This window comes from Phragmites australis, chromosome 17 (assembly GCF_958298935.1).
Source record: "Phragmites australis chromosome 17, lpPhrAust1.1, whole genome shotgun sequence".
NCBI lineage: Eukaryota > Viridiplantae > Streptophyta > Magnoliopsida > Poales > Poaceae > Phragmites > Phragmites australis.
Window position 1 is genome coordinate 18626109 of NC_084937.1, and position 26672 is coordinate 18652780.

Consider the following 26672-nt stretch of genomic DNA (forward strand, 5'->3'; position numbering starts at 1 on the left):
GATGCATAAAGGGGTAATTCAAGAATAAGGCTTTACGATTTAGTTTTATGCGTAAAGTAGTTTATGCAGGTATCCAATTGCATCATTTATGATTGACTTTAAAACAGTTTAATAGTGCGAAACCAGATAACAAGCTATATATGGTGGATTTTCGGTCCTGGAAGGGGCTACGCCTCACTCCGCAGTCCCTATCATCACATCTGGTATACCTCTAGTACCACATAGCTTCTGGTGGATTGAGCTAGGACCCTCATCACACGGACATCTAGTCCACACACTCATTCATCAAAACACACGCACCCGGAGTCTAATAAAAAAGGTTCTGCCTTCTCATATCCACAACCGTGGACACAGCTATTCGAATAATTTTACACTCTGCAGAGGTTGTACAGCTTTACCCATGTGATATGCTTAGCCTCCAACCGTTGCAAGCGGAAAAGCGAATCATACTGAGACACTCAAATCACCTTTCCTGCCAGGCTTTTCTATGAAATTTACCCCCAAGCACTAAAGTCTATGTACTGAAGGCCAGTCCCCTTTTTAAGCCTAGGCCGGTACTAGAAACCTCCAAACAGAGGGACAGATGACCACTTGATTGCTCGCTGCTCTCAGTCTCCTAGTATGATGCTCAACTCAGTCCAGTGAAGGAAAGTCAAGTCCTGCCCATTTAGGACGCACGGTTGCACGGGGGTTGCTAAGACATGGCTGCAAAATGATTTGGTCCTTAAACGACCAAGACATGTATCTTCCAGCAATAAATACCACAAAGGTAACTCAAGCCCCAAAGAGCATCCTCGTCCTGAGTACTACTCTACTTGCCCCTACCAAAGCAGTTTTCACCCATTTTTACACATCTCCCACAATATCCCACATGGCATCAAGGATTTCACAACCATCACGGAATTCATAACCATCAAGGATCTATAGTATATGAGTTATCATTAATAACAGTAAATCTTATATCCGAAGAGAGGTGTTTTAAAAGAGACGTCTCCGATGAGACATATTCATCCTAAGCATGCTAGATATCAAGACGTCGTCTATCATTAATATAGATAACAACAAGTAATCCTAGGGTGATATATATTTTGGGTGATAACATTTATGGCATGGAAGTGTTTTATAGGATTAACTACTACAAGCAGTTTGTAAAAGTACAGTACATAGCACATACGATATAAGTCCAGTTTTAGTTGATCATGTAGATTAGTTGAAAACATAGGTTCAATATGATCGAGGAGATAGGACTTGCTTTCTCCGGAGTTTTTCATGAATTTTTGGTTGAAATCAGGATCTTCCTCGCCCCTGATGCTTCCCGCACATCACTCATAGAATTCTGTCGGTTCTGCAATTGTGACTACAATCATTAACGGGCTATACTAGAGAAGAATCAAATAACATCAAATAGAAAACCAAATGAGCCCTAATGTATATCACATTATGATTGATAGGTAGATATTGAATTTAGATAATTTTTGGTGAAAAAATCGCCGAAATCAAAGCCAGAACGGAGAAGTTATGACTCCCGGAAGTTTTAATCTAAATTAAATCGGGAAATTATGAAATTGCACTATTTAAAGGTGGGGCCCACTGAACATTAACCTGGACCCACATGAACAGTACTAGTTGGCTGAAGTGGGCTTGGATGGGTCGGGTCTGGGCCTGGATGGGCCGTGCTGGTCTTGGGCTGCACAGTATTGGGCCGCACAGTACTGGCCCGCTCGTGTTTGGGCCAAGCGACTTAGAGGGCTACGGGAGTTGGGCCGCCCATGGAGGCGTGGCCTGTGGGTGGCTGGGCCAGCCTAGCAGGCCGATCGCTACTGGGCCTAAGCCAGGCATGGAGGCCAGGCCGAGCAGCGTGCGGTGGAGAAGGGGGAGAGAACAGCGGCGGTGAGGGATTGCAGTGGGGGGAGGGGGTCATCGGTAGGCTCGCTGGTGATGCGTTCTGGCCAGGGTTTCGTGACGGGAATTCCACGTCGGGGATCTACACAACACAGCGGACTTGGTGGAGGGCTCAACGTCAGCGGTCGACGGCGGGAGCGATACCAAACGGAGGCCGGAGAGGGGACAGCGACATGGGAAAAATTGGGCAGCACCTCCCGTACACTGGGAGGTGCCAACCTGCAAATAAAAGGGGCCTGAGGCCCCTAGGTATCACGGCACGATGGCCGGCCACACACACGGAGCACCAGCACGCCGACGATGAGCAAAAGAATGGCGGTGGAAGACAAACACACGGTGGCATGCAGCAACTGGCCAAGAGAGAGCACGGGGTCAACGACTCCTATCTAGGAGGGGCGCTAAGGGATTTGGGGAAGCTCACCGTGCTTGGAGACGGCAAGAATGGGACGGAAGAACAAAGGTGTCGAAGCAGCGGATGGCTCGGCTTTAGCTCGGACGGCCTCCCGTTGGGCTTATGGCGAATGGACGGTGGCACACGGACGGCTGCTTCCACCTTGAGCTCCTGGGCAGCACGTGGACGGTTGATCGATGACGGCGAGCTACGGTAGCGCGCAATGGTGGCGGTAGCGGTGAAATGGGAAAAGGGGAAAGGAGAGGGGCCAGAGCGGTGCTATTTATAGAGGGGAGGGAGGCGCACAGAGAGGTGGTGCGCGCGTGACATCAGGAGGACGTCGACGTGCAGCGCAGCGGTGAGGTGGCAGGGCAGCGCACACCGCATTTTCGGCGGCGTGGCCACCCTACGCCATCCACGCGCGGGCGGGGCGCGAAAGTCACATGTCATGGGCGTGCGGGCATGGGCAGAGAGAGACGAGGGAGAGCGAGGGAGCAGAGGATGCGCGGGGATATTTTCCCGGAGGGGAAAATGGTGGATGACACGTCGTGGTAGTGAGGTAGAGGAGAGGGAGACAGAGGTCGGACGGCGCGTGGTGAGGCTGGGTCGGCAGCGCGCGTGAGTGGGCCGAGCGCGGAGGAAGGAAAGGGGAAAAAGAGTCGGGCTGGCTGTGCCGCGCGAGGGAGAAAAAAGAGGGAGGAAGGTCAGGCCGACTGTTCTGAGAAAGAGAGAAGGGAGGGGGAGATTGAACCCGGGGAAAAATGGTTGAAAAGGAAAAGGGAAAAGGAAAAGGAAAAAGAGGTAGGGTTTTGGAATAAATTCAAAAGAGAGTTTTTGAATTTGGTCTTGACATAAATTTAATTGGGGTCATTTGAATTGTGATTTGGATTTGGATCTTGAGATCTTGAAGATGATTTGAATCAAAATATTTGAATTCAAATTTGGAATTGAGCTGAATAGAATCTACGAATAGATTTGAAATTGAGAGACATTCAATTTCAATTCTCCACACAAAGAACCATAAAAACCATAAACCAATTTACATGAACCAATTTAATACAGGGTTTATTTTGGAAACAATTTTAGAGCATTTTGGAATACCTGGTCAACTTAATACATTTAATATATGAATATATACATACTGGTATATATACATTCATATACATACCTTCTTGATTTTAGTTAGCCTAATCAATCACAAAAAGTTTTAATTTGGAGCGAAATTTGCAATTAATTAACATGTTAAACTCAGGATGTTACACTCTGAGTGCTGTAGTTGGGGTTGGATCCGTGGAGGAGGCAATCGGGATTGGGTCCTCGGTTGCTAGAAATGGTGGATTCGCGAGCATCATTCTCAGGGTCGGGATCTCGGGGGCTGTAGGAGAGGCTGGGGCCGAGGAGTCGAACACCAGAGGCCATGTTAGCGTGTTGTCCCTAATCGGCGAAACATTGTCCTCCAAAAGGTCATCCACACCTTGGGCATTGCTGATGAAGGAGGTCGTCGCCGGCCACATTGTGCCACCCTCGGTCCCGCTCGGGCATCTGGTCCCCATGATCTCAACCTCATCCGGGTCCTTGTCTCGAATGCCTGCGTTCTCAGCTTTCAGGTTGGGCTATCCGAGTCCGAGGAGCTTCACAATTCACAACCGTGGCCACCATGATCTACAATTACTTGGAAAGAAAATGAAATGAAAAACCGAGAAGGCTCGTTAAACCTACTGACAAGATCCTTTCTTGGATGTCGATCTCCATTTCTACGATAGGGGCTACGTCAAACAGATGACTGGTCTTATGGTCCACCACCTTCAATGGGAGCACTGTAAAAGACAACACACGACTCATAAGAAACAAGCTATAGTCTCCTTAGCAACTACTTGGGATCGGCAAGTACCTTTATCACCTTCTCAACCCAGGGCCATCTCAGTCGAAAATTGCCAATCGCCAAAGATCCTTGACTTCAGGGAGCTTAGGCGGTGCTTGATGAAGTCTCTAGCGACATCGTATGGCATTAGCCCTGGCTCCTTCAGATACCAGATCTCGTTAATGAGGATCCAATGAGTAGCGGTCTCCATCGGCTCCTCCGTCCATGAAGACCTCGATTATAGCACAAGGCCCTGATAAGAGAGTCCGGGAGGGCCAGGCTGGCAGTAGAACCACTTCTTGTGCCACCCTGACCAGGAACTCTTAGCGGCGAAGTTGATGTACTCAACCGACTTCCCCACCTGGAGACAAAATCATGCGCCACCGACGACCTTGCCATGGAACCCCTTCAGGAGGTAGAAGTACCTGAAGAAGTCGAGAAGCGGGTGCATTCCTAGGAAGGCCTCGCACAAATATGCGAAGACGCTAAGCATCACAATGGAGTTTGGGTTGAAGTGGATGAATTCAAGGCCATAGAAAGCGAGCACCTCGAGGAGAAAGCTAGAAGGGGGAAGCGGAAGAAATCGGCGAAGACGACCGTCCAAGAGGTGTCTATACTAGGGATTGTTTGACCCGCCGCCGGTACGCAAGCAATCAAAGCTCGAGAGAGGATTACCTTGTCGTGCTCCGCCTTGACCAAAGCCTCCTCTGAAATCTCAGATTTTGGCCAAGCCGGGATCGCACTCTCCGCCGTGTTCGCCCCCACACCAGTGGTGGAGCTCTCTACCTTCTCTATCTTCTTTCGACCCATGGCACTGGAGAAGTGGCAGATGGAGGGTTTTAGGATTTTTGAGGCAAATGGGAGCAAGAGGTGCGCAAGAGAATGATGAGAGAGAACGATGATGGAAGGGGTGAATGCTGTGAGAGCTCTCCGTCCCGCTTTATAAGGGGCGATGGCTCTCAAAAAGACCCTTCAACTGACGTCGTGGCACGACTCAAGGCCACGATTTCCTGCTTCGTCGTCACGTCACATTTAATGCCCGACGCATATGGGAGCGATTAAAGTAGCAACCCCGAGGAATTCGACGCATTGCACTATCTTGCGCGTGTGTTTCCCAGTGTCATCATGATTTTTTATCAGATAAAAGATTCTTACCACTACCCGAAATCTCTATTGTGACGGTTCAAAATTCAGATCCGGCCATTGAAAATTCTTTTCCACCTTGTCTTTTTGAGGATACTTATCAGGTGAATTAGAAATCCTACTCGGAAGGAATATCTTCTCGAGGACTCGCTTGAGAACTCAGAGGTGTTCGGAACCCTGAATAGATGAGCTGAGGATCCCAAGAACCGTCTTGGATGTGTCATCATAATCAGTAACCCAAGTTCTACTAGATGATGAATTGGTCAGATAAAACGTTTATCTTTGCTGACCAAGTCTTTGACCCGTCGAAATCTCATTTCATGTACTGGTGGGGGGTTTGACGATGAGTACTATAGAACTATCATATCTGGACACCTTACAGTTTTTCGTTATTCTCGGAGTGTATTTTTATCTCCAGGAAGGGAATCCCTAGATATATGAAAACTACCCGCAGATACACATGATATCTCGTAAATTGGGAAATTTATCTCCAAGATAAGGAAGGAATATCTTCAGAGGTCATGCGACGCCCCCTATATATACGTAGGCGTTGGACCCTGCGAAAGAAGAAGCTGAAAAAATCCACACTGGCAAAACAAGTTCATTAGTGCTTTGCAGGTCACTGAAACATTTGATAGCTTTAGATGTGTTCTAGCATCTTGCCTCGACTACAGGCAAAGAGCCCCTTGACTAGGTTTAGAGTCTGTTTGGCAGAGGTCCCAGACCAGCTTCCAAAGTGAAATCAGTGAGAGCTCTGTCAAACAGCAGTTTGAAGTTTTCAACTCCCAGAGTGATTCCGTGGGAGTGATTTCCTGAAATGAACTAGATACTAGGAGCTAAAAAAACTAGCTTGCACTGATTCACTTCCCCCACAGAATCACTTCCTCCATAAAATTTATCCTAAAGAATCACTTTCAGTTATAGAATCACTTTCCCCAAAGAGTCACTTAATTCAGAGAATTTTGATCAGGGGAGCTCTACCAAATAGGCTCTTAGATCTATCTAGGCTAGTTAAGCACCCCTTTAACAGTCTCAGAGATTAATATAAGACAGACAAGATATAAAGCTATTATCATAAGAGAGATTTGAACCTATATAAAAACTCTTATGTGTATTCTATGATTTATGGACTTAAAGCATCTTCTATTTATTTACAAATTTAAAAGATCCATAGTTCATTAATCGTCGACAACCGCCACCCACCCTAATGTGATGAATAAGAACAGTCAATATACTGTTTACTGTGTAAGTACTATTCACTGTGTTAATATTGAGATCCCAATAGGCAACTATATTTTGATGGCTCCGGAACTGGCACCTATATTTTGATGCGCAAAATCAAGAAACCACTAAATATTTTGGTGTGCGTAAAACAACCGTTTTTGCCTAATAGAGAACTCCACTGCATTTCGTGATTGGGTTGGTAATTGGAATTGTCAAGGAACTACATCCGGTTTGATTTCTCTCGTTAGTACTGATCTTAATACGTATGGGCAATTAATGTATTACTCATAAGACGAAAGAGCTAGCAATGAAAATTGACTAGTAGATTTCAAAAAGTAATACAAATCTCGCCTTGTTTACTTCTCTTTTTGACGGGATTTTATCTTCTAACTTACCTGGGTGGGCGGCACCGAGGGCGCAGTGCAGTCCCATAGTGATTGTTCGTCGTCATCGCCCAACCGGTCGCTGCCGCTAATGAGCTCAGTGCAGTTCGCTGAAGCCATCATTAGCAGGGACGTGTACGGCAACGGCACCTCAGGAGCAGCAGGAGTAGGAGGAGGCAGCCGTGGGGGCACCTGCTTGTCAGGCACAGCACCTCCCCCTTGAGCCGCCGGGCGCCACTGGCGGAGGCGGCCACCTCCGGTGGGTCGCAAGGCACGTACAGGTCGCTCAGGTCGAGGTCGACCGCCAGCATGGAGTAGTACGCTACCGCGGCGGACGCGGCGGGCGGGTGGCGGTGTGGAATCGAGACTGTTTCTGTTTGTGAGTAACCGAGAACCGAGTGAAATGGGGATGGGCTATGACTGTGAGTGGCCTGATGACTAATGGGCTGTGAGTACTGAGTAGATGGCCTGATGAACCATCAGAGATCGGTAATTACCATGCCCTAAACAGTATTTTCTGATAAAAAAAACCCGACTAAATAGTCGGAAGTGACAAACTGATTCCGGTACCGATTTTCGAAAATTTTTACCGATACTGATTCCGATAAAAATCGATTTTGACTGAAACAGTCGGTAATTTTCGAAAATGGTTTCCGGTAAACCAGGAATTACCGATTCTGTTTTCATCCTGCTGCCATCTTGCCATCATCAGCGTGGGATGACTTCTTCTGGCTTTAGCATGTGAACCATCATACCATTCTCTGCATGACCGATCGAATCTGCTCGGTTATGCATCACAATAGTGTTGGTTCTGGTCAAGACGTGCCTGCCTCGGCCTGCTGCTGATCAATGAATGCCCTCTGCAGCCCGACGAGGCCGTTATGCTGGAGGTGAACGAATCGTGTTCATGGGGCCGAGGCCGTTATGCTGGAGGTAAACGAATCGTGTTCATGGGGCAACGTGAAAAGTTTAAATGTAAATTATGTGTAGATCTGATCAGAAAAGCTTATTAACGCTAGTTATGCACACAATATTAGTACCGTGTAGGAGCCTGTAGGCTTTCACCCAGATGATTCCAAGATTATTGTATCCACCAAGATCAGCAAGTAAACCAAATATGGGTAATTATTTTAAACTAACAAATTAACTCTATTTATGAATGTATTTGCATAAGAGATGGTGGTGGTGGTTGTAACGGTGGTAAGGAAGCAAATACAACAAAGCAAATAGATCACCAAGCATTAGTTAGATATTAAACAAGTCCTATCTGGGTAGGTAAAAGTTATGGTTCGTTCTTAGCAAAAAGATATTATTGTATGATATATGAGAAGTGTTTAAAAATCTATCATTTCTCTTTAAAATCACCTACTAAACTCTTGTGGACTTCCCTAGTTCCCTGTCATATCATAGGGTAACTCAACACCATCGCTTTTTAGGGAATACAATCTAAGCAGATAAACTCGCTACTAGAAAAACACTAAACAGCTCTGAAAGTCTGTAAGGCCAGTAGAAAACCAGGATATACTAGAGACATTCCAACCAGGTTAAGACTAGCAATGTACATACTTAGGTTATGCCTTAACTGCCATGGTTATTTCAACTAACAATCTAATCACCTCGATTAGCTAATCATCTAATCTTGAACTAGACGAAGAATAAAGCATATTCATGGTAATCAAGACCAAAAGAAAATAAGATCGTTAACTCAGGATCAAAGTAAATAACACTTCATTGAAATAACATAAATAATCACCATCGTGGCATATTTTGATGGAGACGGATCCAACTCTGAACCTTGATCTAGTTAGAACTTGGATGCCTTATTAAATCACCTAGACTAGCCCAAACTAGCCTGAATAACTAAAGCTAAAGTGGTGATGTTTCACCGTAATGGGCTTTGGACTTGGGACCTTTGATGCACTAGACGTCGAGGGGGTCCCCTATTTATAGTGTTGGAAGATGATGGCAGTCACCAGGGAGAAACCCTAGCAGTGTCACACGGCACAAGGCAAGGATGTTGTGTTGGCACTAGGGCTCATTTACCGCGGCGGTCACCATCTGTATGTCGGTTCCCTTCCTTCTAGAAGATGTACAAGGGCTTTCATGTGGCCTCATTGCACGTGGATTTCCCGAGATACACTTTTAAGGATAAGTCCAAATCTTCTGCAATTCTGGATTCCATGATAATGCTTTTGGAATATTCACAGCAGTGGTCGAGGTAGATTCTGGAACACTTACGTGAGGGGAAAGCCCTCGGCTTTAGATGGGCCGAGAGGGTCCCCAGGTGTTTAGTGCCACGCGGCACCAAGCCTGGTGTTGTGTAGCAACATCTTGGCTTGGGCCCCATGTGGCCCAAGTCCCAAAGGCTGGTCGCCTCTTTTCCAGTGAAGTCCAAATGTGTCTGAATTTATCGTCTTTTCTATTGATTTTGCAATACATGTTGTTGGCACAAAAATATGGATCCTCGCGCCAACACACGAGCACCTTGTGTGCAATCCACAGCGGCACGCGCAGGGCATACAACAACTGGGATAACTATTGTACTTTCGCGGCAACGAGTGACCGATTTACGAGCAAACCGGCAAAGGATAACTGACCCGACGAGAAGCTCCTGGGAAACCCAGTCTAGTACTACGGCGAGGAACCTTCGTCAGCAAATCACACCCGGGAGGGACCCCGTCAGGGCACGGTCAGCCGACGGCTTATCCTTGGTTGTCGAGATCAAGAACGAGTAGAAGCAGGAGGAGGAAGAAGGAGGAACATGACTACAGGAGCTAGGTAGAAAAATAGTAGATGTATATTGGTATTTGATCGATTGTTGGATGTTTCAATCGACCATGACCCTCCCATATATAAAGGGCAATATGTCTTAGCCGTACAAGATTAAGACTTCTAATTCAAACCGAACAAGATTCACAGATATGATTCGGCTATAACACATGAATCCAAACTTTGTATAACTAACATATCTTTCCTATTCAACCACGTAAATTCCCATATATCTACCCGAGTATCCTTTATTACAGTTTGGCCTTCTTCGATTCGACTACCTTTTTGATCCAAACATCCGCCCATATCGTCTGGTCATGGTCATAGGTATTATTGTTCACTGATCGGGCACTGTTCATCTGATCGTGGTTACTGTTTACCTGGTCACGATTACTGTTTACTGGTCAGAGTACTATTCATCAGGTCGGAGTACTGTTCACTGGCCAGAGGTACTGTGCACTATCACAGTAATGTTCACCGGTCGACTAGAAAATTTTCAGAACCAAAATTCTTCACAATATGCCAATTTCGATCGCAACACATACCCTCCTGATTTTTGGTAAAGCTTGCTTGCCAAAAAACATATGCATAGCCAAATAACCATGAGCAATATATTAATGACCTTTTACCTTTCTTGGGACCATGATCAACTAAGCATCAGCTATGTATGCTTCTTTGGGCGATGAACAAATTGCATTGGCCATGTATGCGCGCTTCCTTCATCCATCAATAATTCGAAATTCCGAAGGTAATGTAAAACACATAGTAACGTCCATACCTTCGTTAAGTGAGGCACCATCCTTGATTAATAGAGAATCCGCATCCATTTGCATGTTGTCATCATTAATAATTGATTATTTAACCTTCTTAGGTCTCCATACCTTCTTGATAAGTAACTTGGGCTTGATTTTAGCTAAGGACATCACCTCCTCAGCCTTTGCTTCTCTTAATTCTTGTATGCGCGCCCTTTGCAATCGTCTCCTTCATGAAGATGAGAAATTGTTCATACCTGAACCCTGCATAGCCACTACTTCCACTGCGCACCATGTCCCCCATGGTTAGCACATGAGACAACATCAGCCGGCTATTGTTGTTCCTTCTTTTCCTCAATACTTGGCCTCTTTTCTTTTGGATTCAGATATGAATTTTTACTTGAATTAGCTTTCTCCTTCACACGATAAACTTGCTTTACCACCTTTCCATCTCTCTTATTATTTGACCGATTCCTTGACTCAAATCGGTCATCTCTAGGATGAGATGGTCCATCAAACACCGATGGTTTAGGTGCTATCCACCCTGGATAGAATAGCTCAAAGGGCATTGGAGGCGGCGTCCATGAACCATAACAACCCCATGACGGACAAGGAGGAAATACCATAGGAAGAGGCCCCCACGGTATGAGCATTGGTGGCCCGAAAGGAGGATACAGCACTGCTGCATGAAAACCTTTCCATCGCCGATCCCGACCATCAAACTCATGTTTTGGAGGTGCTCTCGGTTGCTTAGAATTACCAAACCGACCAGCAGCACTCGGGCTGGCTTTTTCCCTCCCATACTTAGCCAGAAGTTATTTGAATGTCACCTTCGACTTTGCATTTGGTGTAGTTCTAGATATCTGAACACTATCCTTAGTTTTAACTTGTTTACTGCCTTTAGGGACCCAAACCACATTCTTCTTTGTCCCCCAAAAATTGCTAGTCTTACTAGTTCTATCATTATTAACCTTGCTAGCTATTGCCACCTTCTTGCCTTTGGTTGCATCAGCCTTTTCCAGCCGAATTAACACATGTTTGTCTTCACAACTAGACATACTTACAGGGAGAGATTGCTCATCTACTTTATGCCCTGTCTTTAAATGATTTGCAAACTTCAATCGACCTTTATTAATAGCCGATTGTACTTGCCGGCGAAACACATCGCAATTATTAATAGTATGAGTAAATAAATTATGCCATTTGCAATATGTAAGTTGTCCTAATTCTTCATACGAAGGTCTAACATGATGACCAAGTAATCTAATATGTTTCTCTTGTAATAAACTATCAAAAATCTAGTCACACATGTTAAAAATCAAATGTATAGTTTTTCTTTCTTAGCCGATTCTTTTGTGGAGATGGTTTCAAAGCTAAACAAACAAATAGTTCAGATTCGATATCAACCCACTCGGCTACACATTTATTTGCATTTCCTTCATCCGATATCTTAGAGTTATTTTCTACTATATTACTATCGGTATCTCCAAATTTCAGCCTCGGCCTTGTATCTCTAAACCCAAAACAATCACAAAACTTATGCTCCATTTGTGACCAAGTGTAGACCGAGTTTAGAACAAGTAAAGTAATCCATATAAATATACTGCCTAGCAAAGATGATGATAGGAATAATCCTAACTTGAATGTATTACCATTATCGGCCTTCCTATATGACACAATAACTTGGCTGATGAATCCCCTAGTGATTCTACTATCTTTACCCGTGAATTTTGCAAGTTCTTGCACTTTAAAACCCCGCAGGCATGGAACCGTATTACTATGATCACTAATCAACTGTTGGTATGTAATAGTAATCGGCTTTTTGATATTCATACTCGAACCTAATTGTTTTATTACATTATCCTCTTTACCCAATCTTTCATAATCATAAAGCATAGAGTCTATAATATCAGATTGGGAAGTAGATAACGTAATTTCATATCGTACCTCTTTTAGCAGGGCATCAATGGATGAAATCTCTTTTATCTTAATGACACCTTGCTTTGTCTTCTGATAGCACGAAAGCAGCTCCTTCCAATGTTTTTGCAATTCCGCTTCAATCGCGCTATTATCTTCTTCAGATAATTCATTAAGCTTAGATTTGTTGCCACTATTTACATCAGCTATGTGCATGACCGAAACACCTTTATTTCGATCTTGATCATCAATTGTTTTAGAACGAAATTCAAATGGTAGCACCATAGCTTCCTTTATCTCAAGCATAGCCATCAATTTAGCAGTAGCCGGTTTTCGTTCTTTTCTTTCAATTACAGCCAACATTTCCTTTTCTAAAACCAACTTTGACCCCACATTTGAATTATAGGAACTTACAATCTTCCACACTGAATCAATTAATTGTTTCATACCTTCAGACCCTAAAAATATTTCACATATCCTACGTGCTTCATCTCTGTTCATGTCAAGTTGCCCCCCGATACTTTGAGGCCCTATATGTTGCTCGGCTGTGAGCTGAGTAGACACGGAATCAGCTTGTTGTTCTGGGCTAAAAATATATGGCTTTAGGGTATCACAAGAATACAACATTGTGGGCTGCACATATGATATATCTTGTTGGGGAACACTGAAATAAGTTTACGACAATGAATTACAAGGAATACCGAAAATTTGGGGTAGTGTGGGAGATACACTATACGCTACAGTGTTGTATAGAGGTACATGCATACTTGCTGAATTCTCATCTATCCGGCCATAATCATCAGTGGTGTATGGAGTTGAATTATACGCATTAGATGTTGCATATGGTGCTAAAAAAAAGTATAGGGTGTAACCTCCGCTCTAGTAGTATGTGGTGTAGCATATGATGTTTCAAAATAATTGGTCGAATGATCAACATTACTGCGGCCACACATTTCATTCATCAGCATCGCTTGTTATGTAACCATAGGTTGCGAAATCATTGCCGATGTATCAAGATGTACAATTTCTTGTTGTACACTACTAGAACTATTATCATATAATGGCTCATAATAATTGGTCGAACCTATTATATCAATTCGGCCGTAATGATTGTTCATCGGCATGCTAGTTTGTGATACACTAGACGATGCAAATATTGCCGATGAATTAGGAGGTACAAATTCTTGCTGCATGCTACTAACTTTAAAATTCGATGTACTAGCATTATTTAACATGAAGCATTGCATGTCATTACTACCATATAATCTTTGCATAGTACTTACATGACTAGAGAACACAGGCATAACAACATTAATAGATCTATTTAGTGTACATGCAAATTGTACCTCAGGCTTGGCATAGATGGATGGCGTAATGAAGTTGTTGGAGTTGATCTTGAGTCCATATTGTGCCATGGCTGAAGAAGTCGATTCCCCAACGGAGTTGCCAAAATGTGTTGGCACAAAAATATGGATCCTCACGCCAACACACGAGCACCTCGTGTGCAATCCGCAGCGGCATGTGCATGGCGTACAAAAGCGGGGTAACTATTGTGCTTTCGCAGCAACGAGCGACCGATTTACGAGTAAACCGGCAAAGGATAACTAACCCAACGAGCAGCACCTGGGAAACCCAGTCTGGCACTACGGCGACGGACCTTCATCAGCAAATCGCACCCAAGAGGGACCCCGTCAGGGCACGATCAGCCAGCGGCTTGTCCTTGGTCGTCGAGATCAAGAACAAGTAGAAGCAGGAGGAGGAAGAATGAGGAACAAGACTACATGAGCTAGGTAGAAAAATAGTAGATGCATATTGGTATTTGATCGATTGTTGGATGTTTCAATCTGCTAGGACCCTCTCATATTTAAAGGGCGCTAGGTCTTAGCCGTACAAAATTAAAACTCCTAATTCAAACCGAACAAGACTCATAGATATGATTCGGTTATAACACATGAATCCAAGCTTTCTATAACTAACATATCTTTCTTAGTCAACCACGTAAATTCTCATATATCTACCCGAGTATTCTTTATTGCAGTTCGGCCTTCTTCGATTCGACTATCTTTTTTATCCAAACATCCGCCCGTATCGTCTAGTCGTGGTCGTGGTTCTGTTCACTGGTCAGGTATTGTTCATCTGATCGTGATACTGTTCACTGGTCGGGTATTGTTCATCTGATCGCGGTTACTGTTCACTGGTTGGAGTACTGTTCACTGATGGAGGTATTGCGCACTAAGTCGTCAGTACTGTTCACCGGTCGCCCAGAAAATTTTCAGAACCAAAATTCTTCACAATATAACAATTTCGGTCGTCAACACATGCCAAAATGACACTATGTACTAAAACCGTCAGGGTTAGTGGCAATAGTCATTAGTGATGATGATTTATCGATAATACATTAGAAGAATTTGACGCTAAAAGAATATAATAACTGGCATCAACACTTATGTCTCTTTTAGACGAGCAATTATCCTTCGGTATATGCGGGGTTAGCATCATATACACCTCTTAAGGGATTGAATCCCAAAGTAACGCCTTGAGCTCCGTGATTATACAGTGCTCCCTTTGCAAGAGTACTTCCCCATGCAGAGGTTGTCTGTGTCACTGAGCCCTGTATAGATGTGTCGTCTACGCAGTTGTTGTCTTGACTGTGAGTCCCACGAGACGTTGGGCCATGTCAATGAGTCGAAAATCAGTGTTCGTCCCATTTTCTGATGGCTACTCGAGGCTCCGGCCCAGCTCCCTCAATTCCTTTTTGGTTTTTGATCAAAGCTTCACCCAAAGTTCAAAAATTAACATTTATCCATCGTGCTTCCTTAAGCTAATGAGATAGTTTTTTTCGAAAAATACAAGCTGATGGGAATGTTTATATGCCAGTGTAAATAAAAAGCCATTGGTTCGTCGCAACCAAAATATTCTGTTCCATACTCAGTGAGAGTTTGTACAGAAAACACTGCCCACTCTTTGGTCTGAAAATAGGAAGCGTTTGCAGAACGGTGTGCTCCGTATAGTATGCAGAGACATGCCTGCAAACATGCACGAGTAGTCTTGTCGAAGTTGCAGCTGCAGCTGGGATAACTGTAAGTGACGGCATGCTGCCATGCTGGTTACACGGAGCAGTTGGGGAATAGTACTGGCTTTTAGCATGTGGAAAAACAGTTATCCCGTTGACTGCATGACCGTCGAATCTGCTCAGACATGCATCACACCAGTAGATTTGCCTGCCGAGTGATGATGCTCTGAATCCTGACGCGGCCGCTGCGTACCCGATTCCTCTTCTCCTTTTTTGTCTTTCTCGAAATATGGCGACATTTGGCAACGTAAAACTGTAAATTATGTGTGGTTTAGTAGAACTCGAGTGGTTTAGGTTGGCCACGATTAGAGCAGCTCCAGCAAATCAGCTAGCTATAAGGTGTCACGTTAGATTTTCATCTCTCGTGGAGGAGAGAGAGCACTCTGACACACAAGTACTAGCGAGTCTCGCATGTTTCCCGACGGCACTCGCGGGACCCAGTGTCTCCTATCCTCCTTTTACTTCTCGTGCATGGATGGAGACCAACAGCTCTCTCGAGGCAAGACCGTGCTCGCAGTGGAGAGCCGGCGAGGCGGCGTGCAGTCACCTCGGAAAGGAGAGGGCATCGGTAGCCGCTGCTTGGATCTGTCGACGGTAGACTGAGAGGAGAAGCAGGGGTGGCCGGCGCGGGAAGGGAGGGGAGTGGCTCGGGTGGCGGTCGGCGTCGTCGTCGATGAGGGTCGCGGCCAGCGGCGAGTGTGCCAGCAACTGAAGCGCATCCCGCCTGAGGAGTAGACGGAAGCGGCGGATGGAGAGGAGAACGGTCTCGCGCCCGACTAATGTTGCGCCCTCATCGAAGCAGACACGAGACCGTGCATGTGGAGCTATGGAGAGGCGGGAGATAGGGAGGTCGAGCCGTGTTGAGCAAAAGTCCATCTTGCCTAAGCAAGCAAAGATGGTGAAAGTTTTTTTTAAAAAGAAACTCAAGTTTAGAGACAAAGTTTAAGAGAAAGAAATATTATAAATGTATTGATGGTAGAAAAAATAGATCGATCTGGAGGAGTATCACAACGTGACTTAGTGTCTTAGCCCCTTTGTTCCTCTTTTTGCCCAGGCGACCAGGGCTCCTATTTATAGGGCCGTGCGTAGCTTGGCGTACTAGGTCTTATCTCGGATAAATACTTTCTACCTTGTCTGGGAGATAAATATTTACCGTAGTAACTATCGTGGTGCCTGTCCCCTGAAGGGGGCGAGCCGGTCACCAGTTACGGCTCAACGCTGTAGTGTCAGGGGTGTCAGGGCGGCCTTAAATGCACTGGGGGTGTCAGGATAGCACCACTTGCACCGGTATTGATCGCCCATCACTTCACATCGGGTCGGTGGCGGGGGAGATATTTTTCCCCCTGATATTGTCTTCGGAGGCCTGCTGTATCTTAGGCTTCGAAAAACCGCCCGGACGCCGGTGGGGTGGCCCGAAGGAGTCCACAACCTCTGGGGGTCAGGCCTGCTGCTGAGAGTTCGGATACCGAAGGCTTCAGAGGGGCCAAGCGTGGTTCCGAGTCATGGGAAGGCTTCAGGTACGAAGAGGTGGCACGAAGAAGCTCGATGCCTTTAGAGGTCGAGCCTTTAGCTAAGGGTCCGGAGATCAAGGCTCCGGAGGGACCTGGATAGTAATCTTCAACCATTATCCTCAGGCTGGTTTATTTTTCCCCAACAGTACCCCTCATTCTCGGGCCCCGATGTTTCGGAGGGGGGAGAGGATGTAGAGGAAAACCAACTCTAGCCTGATATAGTATCAAAGATGCTCGATAGCGATTCCCTGTCCTTAAGAATTTTTTTCGTCGGGAACCGTGGGCATCGATGGTGAGGCCCAAGGCTGATGGTGTATTGGCGGTGGCGATATGCTCCGGAGCCTATTGGAGCTGGCATGCGCGGTGTCGGGACCCCGGGCCAGACAGGCGTCGATGGAGGTGGTGCACTCCAGGGTTCGTGCTAAGGCCGATACAGGCTATCCAGATTTCTTTGGTAATGGTTCTTCTTGCCTTTTGAGGTCGCTATAGTAGAGATTACGTGTAGGATCGGGGGACCCCACGCGTTTGCCTAGTAGGATGAGATGTGCCACTGTCGCGTTCTGAATGGACAACGCAGGGGGTCGTTTAGGGTCTTGTGCCCACGCTCCTGTCGCGCGCTGAAAGGAGTCTGGGTTGTTAATGTGATGGGACGTCCATACGAGAATATGAGGCATTCATCGTGGAATGCTACCACGTGTTGGCGGAACGACCGGGGTATGGTCACGGTCCCCTTAGGCATTCAATGGGGGATACCGCTGCGTTGGTTCCGCTTCATCTCCCAAGCTTATGTGGCTGCTTGTCCCGGGTATAAAGTTGGGGTCACCCGGCTGGATTCTCCACAACCCTACGAGTGAGCAGTTAACATTGACTTGAGTATGTCGGTATATTCAGAACCAGGGGTCCCTAAGTCCCGAGGCCAGGCCGGCTATCCACCACATGTCACCACCCTGCGAGGTAAGAAAAAGCTAAGTCCCGGGAGAAGGTGCTCGGGGCCGCCGCCTCTGGTTCCCGAGCACCCTAGTTCCCCGATGATCTGCAGGGTCCAAATACTAAGACCGAAGTGCTCGGGAGAGAGTGCTCGGGGCTGCACGTGGCAGCCCCCGAGGACTCGGTGCCCCGAAGGTCCCACCGAAGTGCTCGGGAGAGAGTGCTCGGGGCTGCACGTGGCAGCCCCCGAGGACCCGGTGCCCCGAAGGCCCCACCAAAGTGCTCGGGAGAGAGTGCTCGGGGCTGCACGTGGCAGCCCCCGAGGACCCGGTGCCCCGAAGGCCCCACCAAAGTGCTCGGGAGAGAGTGCTCGGGGCTGCACGTGGCATCCCCCGAGGACTCGGTGCCCCGAAGGTCCCACCGAAGTGCTCGGGAGAGAGTGCTCGGGGCTGCACGTGGCAGCCCCCGAGGACTCGGTGCCCCGAAGGTCCCACCGAAGTGCTCGGGAGAAAGTGCTCGGGGCTGCACGTGGCAGCCCCCGAGGACTCGGTGCCCCGAAGGTCCCACCGAAGTGCTCGGGAGAGAGTGTTCGGGGCTGCACGTGGCAGCCCCCGAGGACTCGGTGCCCCGAAGGTTCGCGCAAGATCATTCAACGACCCGAAGGGTCCCGTCGTCAGGGTGTCATCCAGTCAAAGGCCCAATGCCGCATTTAATAGGCACGCGCGGTCTGACATCCTGACATCCTGACATTCTCAGCTGCCCACGCCCCAGTGTCAGACCCTGCCATGCACTAGCAGGGGGCCGTGGGTCCATTAAATGCACGGGTCCCGTCCCGTTTCATCCAGGTGCCTCGGGATAACGTTGCCAGAATCGAAGCACTCCGCCTGCCACCCTGCCCTGGCAGAAGAACAAGACAGGGTGGGCGCACTGGGCACCTCTGAGGCTGACCGGTGGGCCCCTTTTAGGGCGCCCCGAGGCTTCCGCAGCGGCTGGTGGTCGAATGCGCGCCGCATTTCTCCACCGCCCCTGTCACTACGCCAAAATGAAATGATTACGCCTTTCTCCGTGGCACCTTGGCATTCGCGTCCCCTCTTTCCCATTCAGGATATGTTGGGGTCGGCGCGCCTATAAAAGGAAAGGATGGAGAACACTAAAAGCAAGGAAAAAAAGGCCCCCGACCACCAGACGACCAACAATCTCCGACGAACCAGGCCAAAGATAGATCGACAGACACTCGAACCAGCTCAAGTTAAGCTAGAACATAAGAGCCTCAAGCTCTTTGTAAACAGCTCTCCCCTTAGAACCAGATACCTCCTTGAAGAATTCCCTTCAAGGATAAATATAGTGTTCATACAGGAGTAGGGTGTTACGCCTCCGTGCGGCCCGAACCTGTCTAAAACCCGGCGTACCCACTTTTTCTTGCATTAGGGTGATCGTCTCCCGCCAGCCATCGCATTTATTTCCGTTCCCGCTTATTTCCCAAACAAGTTTTTCCAGGATCATCCCCCCGGCCGAATCTCTAAAAAGGGGTCTCTCGGGATCCCTGCGACAGGAGTTCACTCTCCGACAGCTGGCACGCCAGGTAGGGGGGAATATCCCTGGATTGTTTGTTTCACTTTTTTCTCCACAGGAAAAGATGGCAGGTGGGCACCGTCTCCAGCGTTCCGGCTCCACTTCCAGTAACGGAACGCTGCCCCACGAAGAAAGCCCCGTCGCTGCTGCGTACCCGCGGCAGCCGCCATCCACGCGTGCGGTTTTTCCCGCCCAAGGGGATCAAGGCGCTGGGCCCATCAGCGCCGCTGCCGCTGCCAACGTACTTTCCGACCACCAGCAGGTGGTCGGGACCCCGGCCGCCAGGTCTGCCTCTGGACCACGTCGGGTGCCGCCTCGGTGCAGGCTCGCTTTCAGTGAGGCCAGCCCAGGGAGCGCGTTGCTTGCAGCACAAGCTCTCCTCAGACACCCGCCCATTCAGGCCACGCCAAACACTCCGGAAGGCCGGTGGATGCAAGACGTCGTCGCTTTGGTCGGCACTGCTCGTCGCCAGGTGCAGGCCGGGAGTCCTCGCGCCACTTCTCAGCACGGCGCCGCCAGAGCCGGCTCCTCAGCGGGCAACACCCGCACGGGCCGAGGGGTCTCCAGGCGGAGTGCCGTCCCCCTGGCCATGTCCGGAGCCCGGGACCTTCGTTTGCACCTTGACGAGCGGAGGGGCCACGAAGATGCCCGAGTCACTCTCGAACGTCAGCGGGAGACCCGGCAGGGGGTTGGGGCAGAGGACCAGGCTTCCTCTCTCCCGGCGCATGACCACCAGGGATCCCCGGCTCGCCGCTTCTCGCCACCAAGAACCCCCGCTCGTGCTGCGGGGTACGGCACCGGTTGCCGTGCCTTCACCACCGAGCTCCGCCGGGTGAGGTGGCCTTCCAAGTTCCGCCCCGAGCTGCCGGAGAAGTACGATGGGTCCATCGACCCCGTCGAGTTCCTCCAGATCTACACGACAGCCGTCCAAGCGGCCGGAGGCAGCGAAAAGGTGATGGTAAACTATTTTCATGTTGTCTTGAGGGGTTCCGCCCGCTCTTGGCTTATGAACTTACCCCCAGGATCTATCAGCTCCTGGGATGACCTGTGCCACCAATTCGTGGCCAACTTTCAGGGCACGTTCGCACGTCCCGGTCTGGAGTGCGACCTCCACGCCGTCCAACAGCAGGAAGGGGAGACGCTACGGCGATTTATACAGCGTTTTAGCCAGGTTCGCAACACTATTCCGCGAGTGGCCCCCCATGCTGTTATTGTTGCTTTTCGGCAGGGCGTCCGTGATGAGCGGATGCTCGAGAAGCTAGGTACGCACGAGATCGAGACCCCTGCGGAGCTTTTCGCACTGGCCGATAAGTGCGCCAAGGCTGCGGAGGCCAGGGCATGGCATGCTCCTCGCCCCGTTTCCGACCAGCCAAGTTCTTCCCGCTCTGATAAGCGGGAAAAGAAAAAGAGAAGGAAGCGCGAGGCCGCTCCCGTTGAGCTAGCCCAAGTCCCCGCTCACAGGGAGCCGCAAGAGCCCGATCGCCGGCAAGAGCGTCGGCCGGGTGCCGATCGGCGCCCCGTCAGGGCCCCTGCTCGGGCTCCTCCTCGGGCCTCTGTGCCCGCGAGGGCCCCGGCACCGGCTAGGGCGTCAGCTCCAGCAAGAGCCCCGGCCCCTGGCCGAGCTCCTATTCCAGCGAGGGTCCCCGCTCCCGCGGGGCCCGAGCCAGGTAAATGGTGTCCCATACACCTGACCAGATGGCACGACCTCACGGAGTGTCGTACGGTCAAAGGACTCGTGGAGCAGCGCCAGAGGGAGCGCGACGAGTCCCACGGAGGAGGCGATGCCGAGGTCGTCCCCAACAACGCCGAGCTCAGTTTCCAGGAGCCCGAGCATGCGGTTGCCTTCATCGACGGGGGCGCTTACACACCCTGCTCGCGCCGTGGCATCAAGGTCATGCGGCGCGAAGTGTGCTCGGCAACCCCGAGCGAGGAGGCCACAAGACCCCTGAGGTGGTCGGATGCTCCAATCACGTTCAGCATGGCAGATCACCCCGTCAGTACTGCAGCCGTGGGACGGCTACCTCTGGTTGTGTCTCCCACTATCTGCAATGTTAAGGTCGGCAGAGTGCTGATCGACGGTGGTGCCGGCCTCAACCTCCTCTCCAAGGAGGCTTTTGAGAAGCTGCAAGTATCTTCCCGACGCCTAAAGCCGTCACTCCCTTTCTGTGGAGTAACTCCCGGGCACTCCCTACCCCTCGGGCAGGTTGAGTTGCCTGTCACATTTGGGAGCCGGGACAACTTCCGCACGGAGTGCGTCCTCTTCGATGTTGCGGAGCTCCCTCTCCCCTACAACGCCATCCTCGGGCGTCCGGCGCTTGCCAAGTTCATGATGGCCGTGCATTATGCATACCTTACGGTTAAGATGCCCGGCCCCGCAGGCTCTATCTCCGTGGTCGCCGACTCCCGCGGCGCCGTCTCCTGCGCCGAACAATCATACATGGCTCTGGTCTCAGCACAGGCCGAGGTTGATGGCTCTTCAGGGGGCCCGGGACCCTCTTCATCCAGACCCCGACTCGCCGCCGACACCTCTGTTCCAACGAAGGAGGTCGAGGTGGGCGAAGGCGCTACCCAGGTTGTCCGAATCGGCAGCGACCTGGGCAGCAAATAGGAAAGCGCGCTCGTCGCCTTCCTCCGGGCTAACGTGGACGTGTTTGCCTGGCAACCGTCCGACATGCCCGGGATCCCTAGGGAGGTGATCGAGCATCACTTGGCTGTGCGTCCGGACGCCCGCCCGGTGAAGCAGAAGGTCCGGCGGCAGGCGCCAGAGCGCCAGGAGTTTATCCGCGAGCAGGTCCGCAAGCTCCTCGACGCCGGATTCATCCGAGAAGTCCTCCACCCCGACTGGCTAGCAAACCCAGTCATCGTCCCGAAGGCCAACGGCAAGCTTCGCATGTGCGTGGACTACACCGACCTTAACAAGGCTTGTCCTAAAGATCCCTTCCCCTTACCTCGCATTGATCAAATCGTAGATTCAACTGCGGGATGTGATCTTTTGTGCTTCCTAGATGCAAACTCTGGGTATCACCAGATTCGCATGGCTGTAGGGGACGAGGAAAAAACTGCTTTTACTACCCCGGTGGGGACTTATTGCTACATGTCAATGCCTTTCGGCCTGCGCAACGCTGGATCATCCTTCCAGCGCGCCATTCGTATCACTCTTAACTCGCAGGTTGGCCGCAACGTCGAGGCCTACATCGACGATCTCGTGGTCAAAACCCGAGACCGCGCCACCCTGCTCGAGGACCTTGCCGAGACTTTCAACAGTCTCCGCTCTACCCGCCTCAAGCTCAACCCGGAGAAATGTGTCTTCGGGGTGCCGGCGGGCAAGCTCCTTGGTTTCTTGGTCTCTGGCCGAGGGATCGAGGTCAATCCAGAGAAGATCCGGGCCATCGAGCAGATGCGACCCCCGGTTCGACTCAAGGAAGTCCAGCGCCTCGCCGGCTGCATGGCCGCCCTCGGGCGCTTCATCTCCAAGCTCGGGGAACGAGGGCTCCCCCTCTTCAAGCTTCTGAAGAAATCCGGTCATTTTGACTGGACGCCGAAGGCCGAGCAGGCCTTCCGCGACTTAAAGAAGTACCTTACTTCGCCACCCGTGTTGGTGGCTCCTTCTCAAGGTGAGCCCCTGCTGCTTTACGTTTCAGCCACTCCTCAGGTTGTGAGCGTAGTATTGGTGGTGGAGCGAGACGAGTGTTCAGGGCCGGGTGCTGGGTCCCAGCTCCCAGAGGCCCCCGACCACTCACCTGTCCTCGTGGCTCCCCCGGAGCGAGGGGTCGAGCCCGAGCACACTGCTCTTCCCAGCCAAGGAATCGAGCTCGAATGCCCGGCCAACCCCGACCATACCGCCGACCCTGGGGGCTGTGGCAGCCCCCCGGGTGGGGCCACCATCCGGGCCCGCCGGGTACAGCGACCGGTGTACTTCGTCAGCGAGGTCCTCCGGGAGGCCAAGACAAGGTATCCCCAAGCTCAGAAGCTGCTCTATGCCGTGCTCATCGCCTCCCGGAAGCTGCGCCACTACTTCCAGGCGCACAAAGTCTCGGTGGTTACCACTTATCCACTGGGACCCATTCTCCGGAACCGGGAAGGCACCGGGCGCGTTGTCAAATGGGCAGTAGAGCTGGCGGAGTTCGACCTACACTTCGTCAGTCGCCAGGCAATTAAAAGCCAGGCACTCTCCGACTTCTTGGCAGAGTGGACGCCCGTCCCCTGCGTCGTCCCAGAAGAGGTTTCTGCCTATCCCGGGCACGACGCGCCCGGGTACTGGGTCATGCACTTCGACGGCTCCCTCTTGCTGAAAGGCGCAGGGGCCGGAGTGGTTCTCACCTCCCCAACGGGTGAAGAGCTCCGGTACGTCGTACAGTTGCAATTCCGCGCATCCAACAACATGGCGGAGTATGAAGGTCTCATCGCCGGCCTCCGAGCTGCGGTGGGGCTCGGGATTCGTCGCCTCCTGGTCAAAGGGGACTCCCAACTGGTCGTCAACCAGGTGTCCAAGGAGTACCAGTGCACGGATCCTCAAATGGCGGCGTACGTGGCTGCAGTCAGAAAGCTCGAGAGACGCTTCGACGGCCTCGAATTGCGGCATATCTCTCGCCGCGACAATGCTCCGGCCGACGAGCTCTCTCGCCTGGCCTCATCACGTGCGCGCGTCCCTGCCGGAGTCTTTGAAGGAAGACTCGCACGGCCTTCCGTCCTGCCTGCCGAACAGGATGAAGGGGAAACCTCGAACTCAATTCAGGAGACCCCGGCGGTGCCCTCAGTGGGAAGCCCCGTCAGGGCGCCGCCGTCCGACGAGTGCGCTGTGCTCGCCGAATGTTCTCAAGATGCCTCGTGGATGTCTGACATCCGAGGGTACTTGAAAGAAAAGTTCCTACCCGAGGATGAGGCGTCTGCCGAAAGGGTTGCTCGGCAGTCCAAACGCTATGCCATTGTGGATGGGGATCTCTACCGACGTAGCGCAGGAGGTATCCTCCTGAAATGCATCTCTCGGGCAGAAGGCGGCGATCTTCTCGCTGAGGTCCACGAGGGCGAGTGCGGTGGCCATTCATCGTTCCGCACGCTGGTCGGGAAAGCCTTCCGGCAAGGTTTCTACTGGCCTACAGCTCTCCAGGATGCTTCCGAGCTGGTTCGGCGCTGCAGGGCATGCCAGTTCCATGCAAAGCAGATTCACCAGCCAGCTCAGGCTCTCCATACCATTTCCCTGTCATGGCCTTTCGCGGTCTGGGGTTTGGACATTCTGGGTCCATTCCCCCGAGCAGTCGGGGGCTATGCATACCTATATGTCGCTATCGACAAATTCACCAAGTGGCCGGAGGCGGTCCCAGTCATCAAGGTGACCAAAAACACGGCGCTCCAGTTTATCCGCGGCATCACTAGCCGCTTTGGCGTCCCGAACCGAATCATCACCGACAACGGCACCCAGTTCACAAGTGCCTTGTTCGGCGACTATTGCGAAGATCTCGGCATCAAGCTCTGCTTCGCTTCCGTCGCTCATCCTCGGAGTAACGGGCAGGTCGAGCGCGCCAACGCGGAGATACTAAAAGGCCTCAAAACCCGGACCTATAACGTGCTCGCTAAGCACGAGAAGGGATGGGTGGACGAGCTGCCAGCCGTGCTATGGGCCAATCGGACTACGCCAAGCCGCGCTACCGGGGAGACTCCTTTCTTCCTCGTCTACGGCGCCGAAGCAGTCCTCCCCTCCGAGCTCACTCTGGGCTCCCCTCGAGTGCATGCATACTCTGAGGGTGAGCAGGAGCATCAAAGGCGCGACGACGTAGACTACCTGGAGGAGCGCCGGCGGCGTGCTGCTGTCCGGGCGGCTCGGTACCAGCAGAGTCTGCGGCGTTATCATCTGCGCCATGTCCGGGCCCGGTCTCTCGAGGTGGGGGACCTAGTTCTCCGACGCATCCAGTCGCGCGAAGGAATGAATAAGTTGTCCCCTGTGTGGGAAGGTCCCTTCACCGTGATCGCGGTCCCCCGGGCAGGTTCTTTCAGATTGGCGACGGAGGAAGGACAGCCACTCCCGAATCCGTGGAACATCGAGCATCTTCGACGCTTCTACCCGTAGATGGTCGTGCTCGCGGTTCAGGTTAGTAAGGCCGGGGGCTTCTCCCCGCCCGAGCAGTCTGAAGGCTTCGCCCCATGGGGTAAGTCGATGTCACCCAACCTTGTAAATATTGCACATTAAGTTTTTCAATAAGCAATCGCTATATCAAAATACTTTTTCTGGATTCCGTATGTTTAATATGTCTGGTGAGGAGCTCGGTTGTGCGAGAAAAAGTTCGCTCTCTCTTTTTTCCCGCTGACAAAAGAATCCCGATCGGTATGCATGCGAGCAGTCGCCGCTGACCTACGTCCGGCATGGTAGGCTGTGGTGTTCGGTGTCGTGGCAGGCTCCCGGGCACTACCAAGTTTCGGGGTGCTCTGGGTAATCCAATCGCTCGAGCTGCTCGAGTAGTCCGGAGCTCGGGCCCTCGGAGCGGGCTGTCGGTGCTCGGTCTGGTCTGTCATACCCGGACGCCACCGAACCATAGGACCTCTAGGTTATGCCTCTGTCCGCTCTTGTTCGCCGGTTTGGGTATTCGAGAGGTCTCGGGTCAAAAACGAGAACAGTCTATAGCAAGTACCGCACTAACAGAGCGCACCAGACAAAGAAATTCTATATTCTCTCTCAAGTCACAGGCTGGCAATCACAAGCAGTTCGGCCGCGAGGGCTTCAATGCCCCGGTCTCTGGTCGGCCCCAAGGGTCTTCGGGTGGTCCTACCACTTAGGCTTGGGTGGTCGAGGCCACCCGACCCTAGGAGCCTCGTATGCCTCTGGGCCCTCGGGCGCTCCGTTGAAAGAATCAAGTCCCCGGGCCCCCGAGCTCGGAAGCACACCCCTCCTGGATCGGTTGGCCGGAAGGCCGACAGCTGTCCGGTGAGTGGTTATATTCAGACAAGTCTGCTTTCAGTAAATTTATGTTCCCGAGTCATTCTCGGGGGCTCTCGCGCTTTAATCTGTTCGGCGAGGTGGTCTCCTTGCACGCAAAAACCCTGCCGCGTGTCTACTTTTTCCCAGAATGACATAGCGGTTTGTAGAAAGGAGTACCGTGCTTGCGATAATGTCTGACCGAAGCCCTTCGTGGTCGTCGTGGTGTTCGGTCTGCTTTTATGGACCCCGAGCACTACCGAGTCCTCGGGTACCCTGGGTAATCCTATCGCTCGAGCTACTCGGGTAGTCTGGAGCTCAGGTCTCGGGGGCAGGCTGT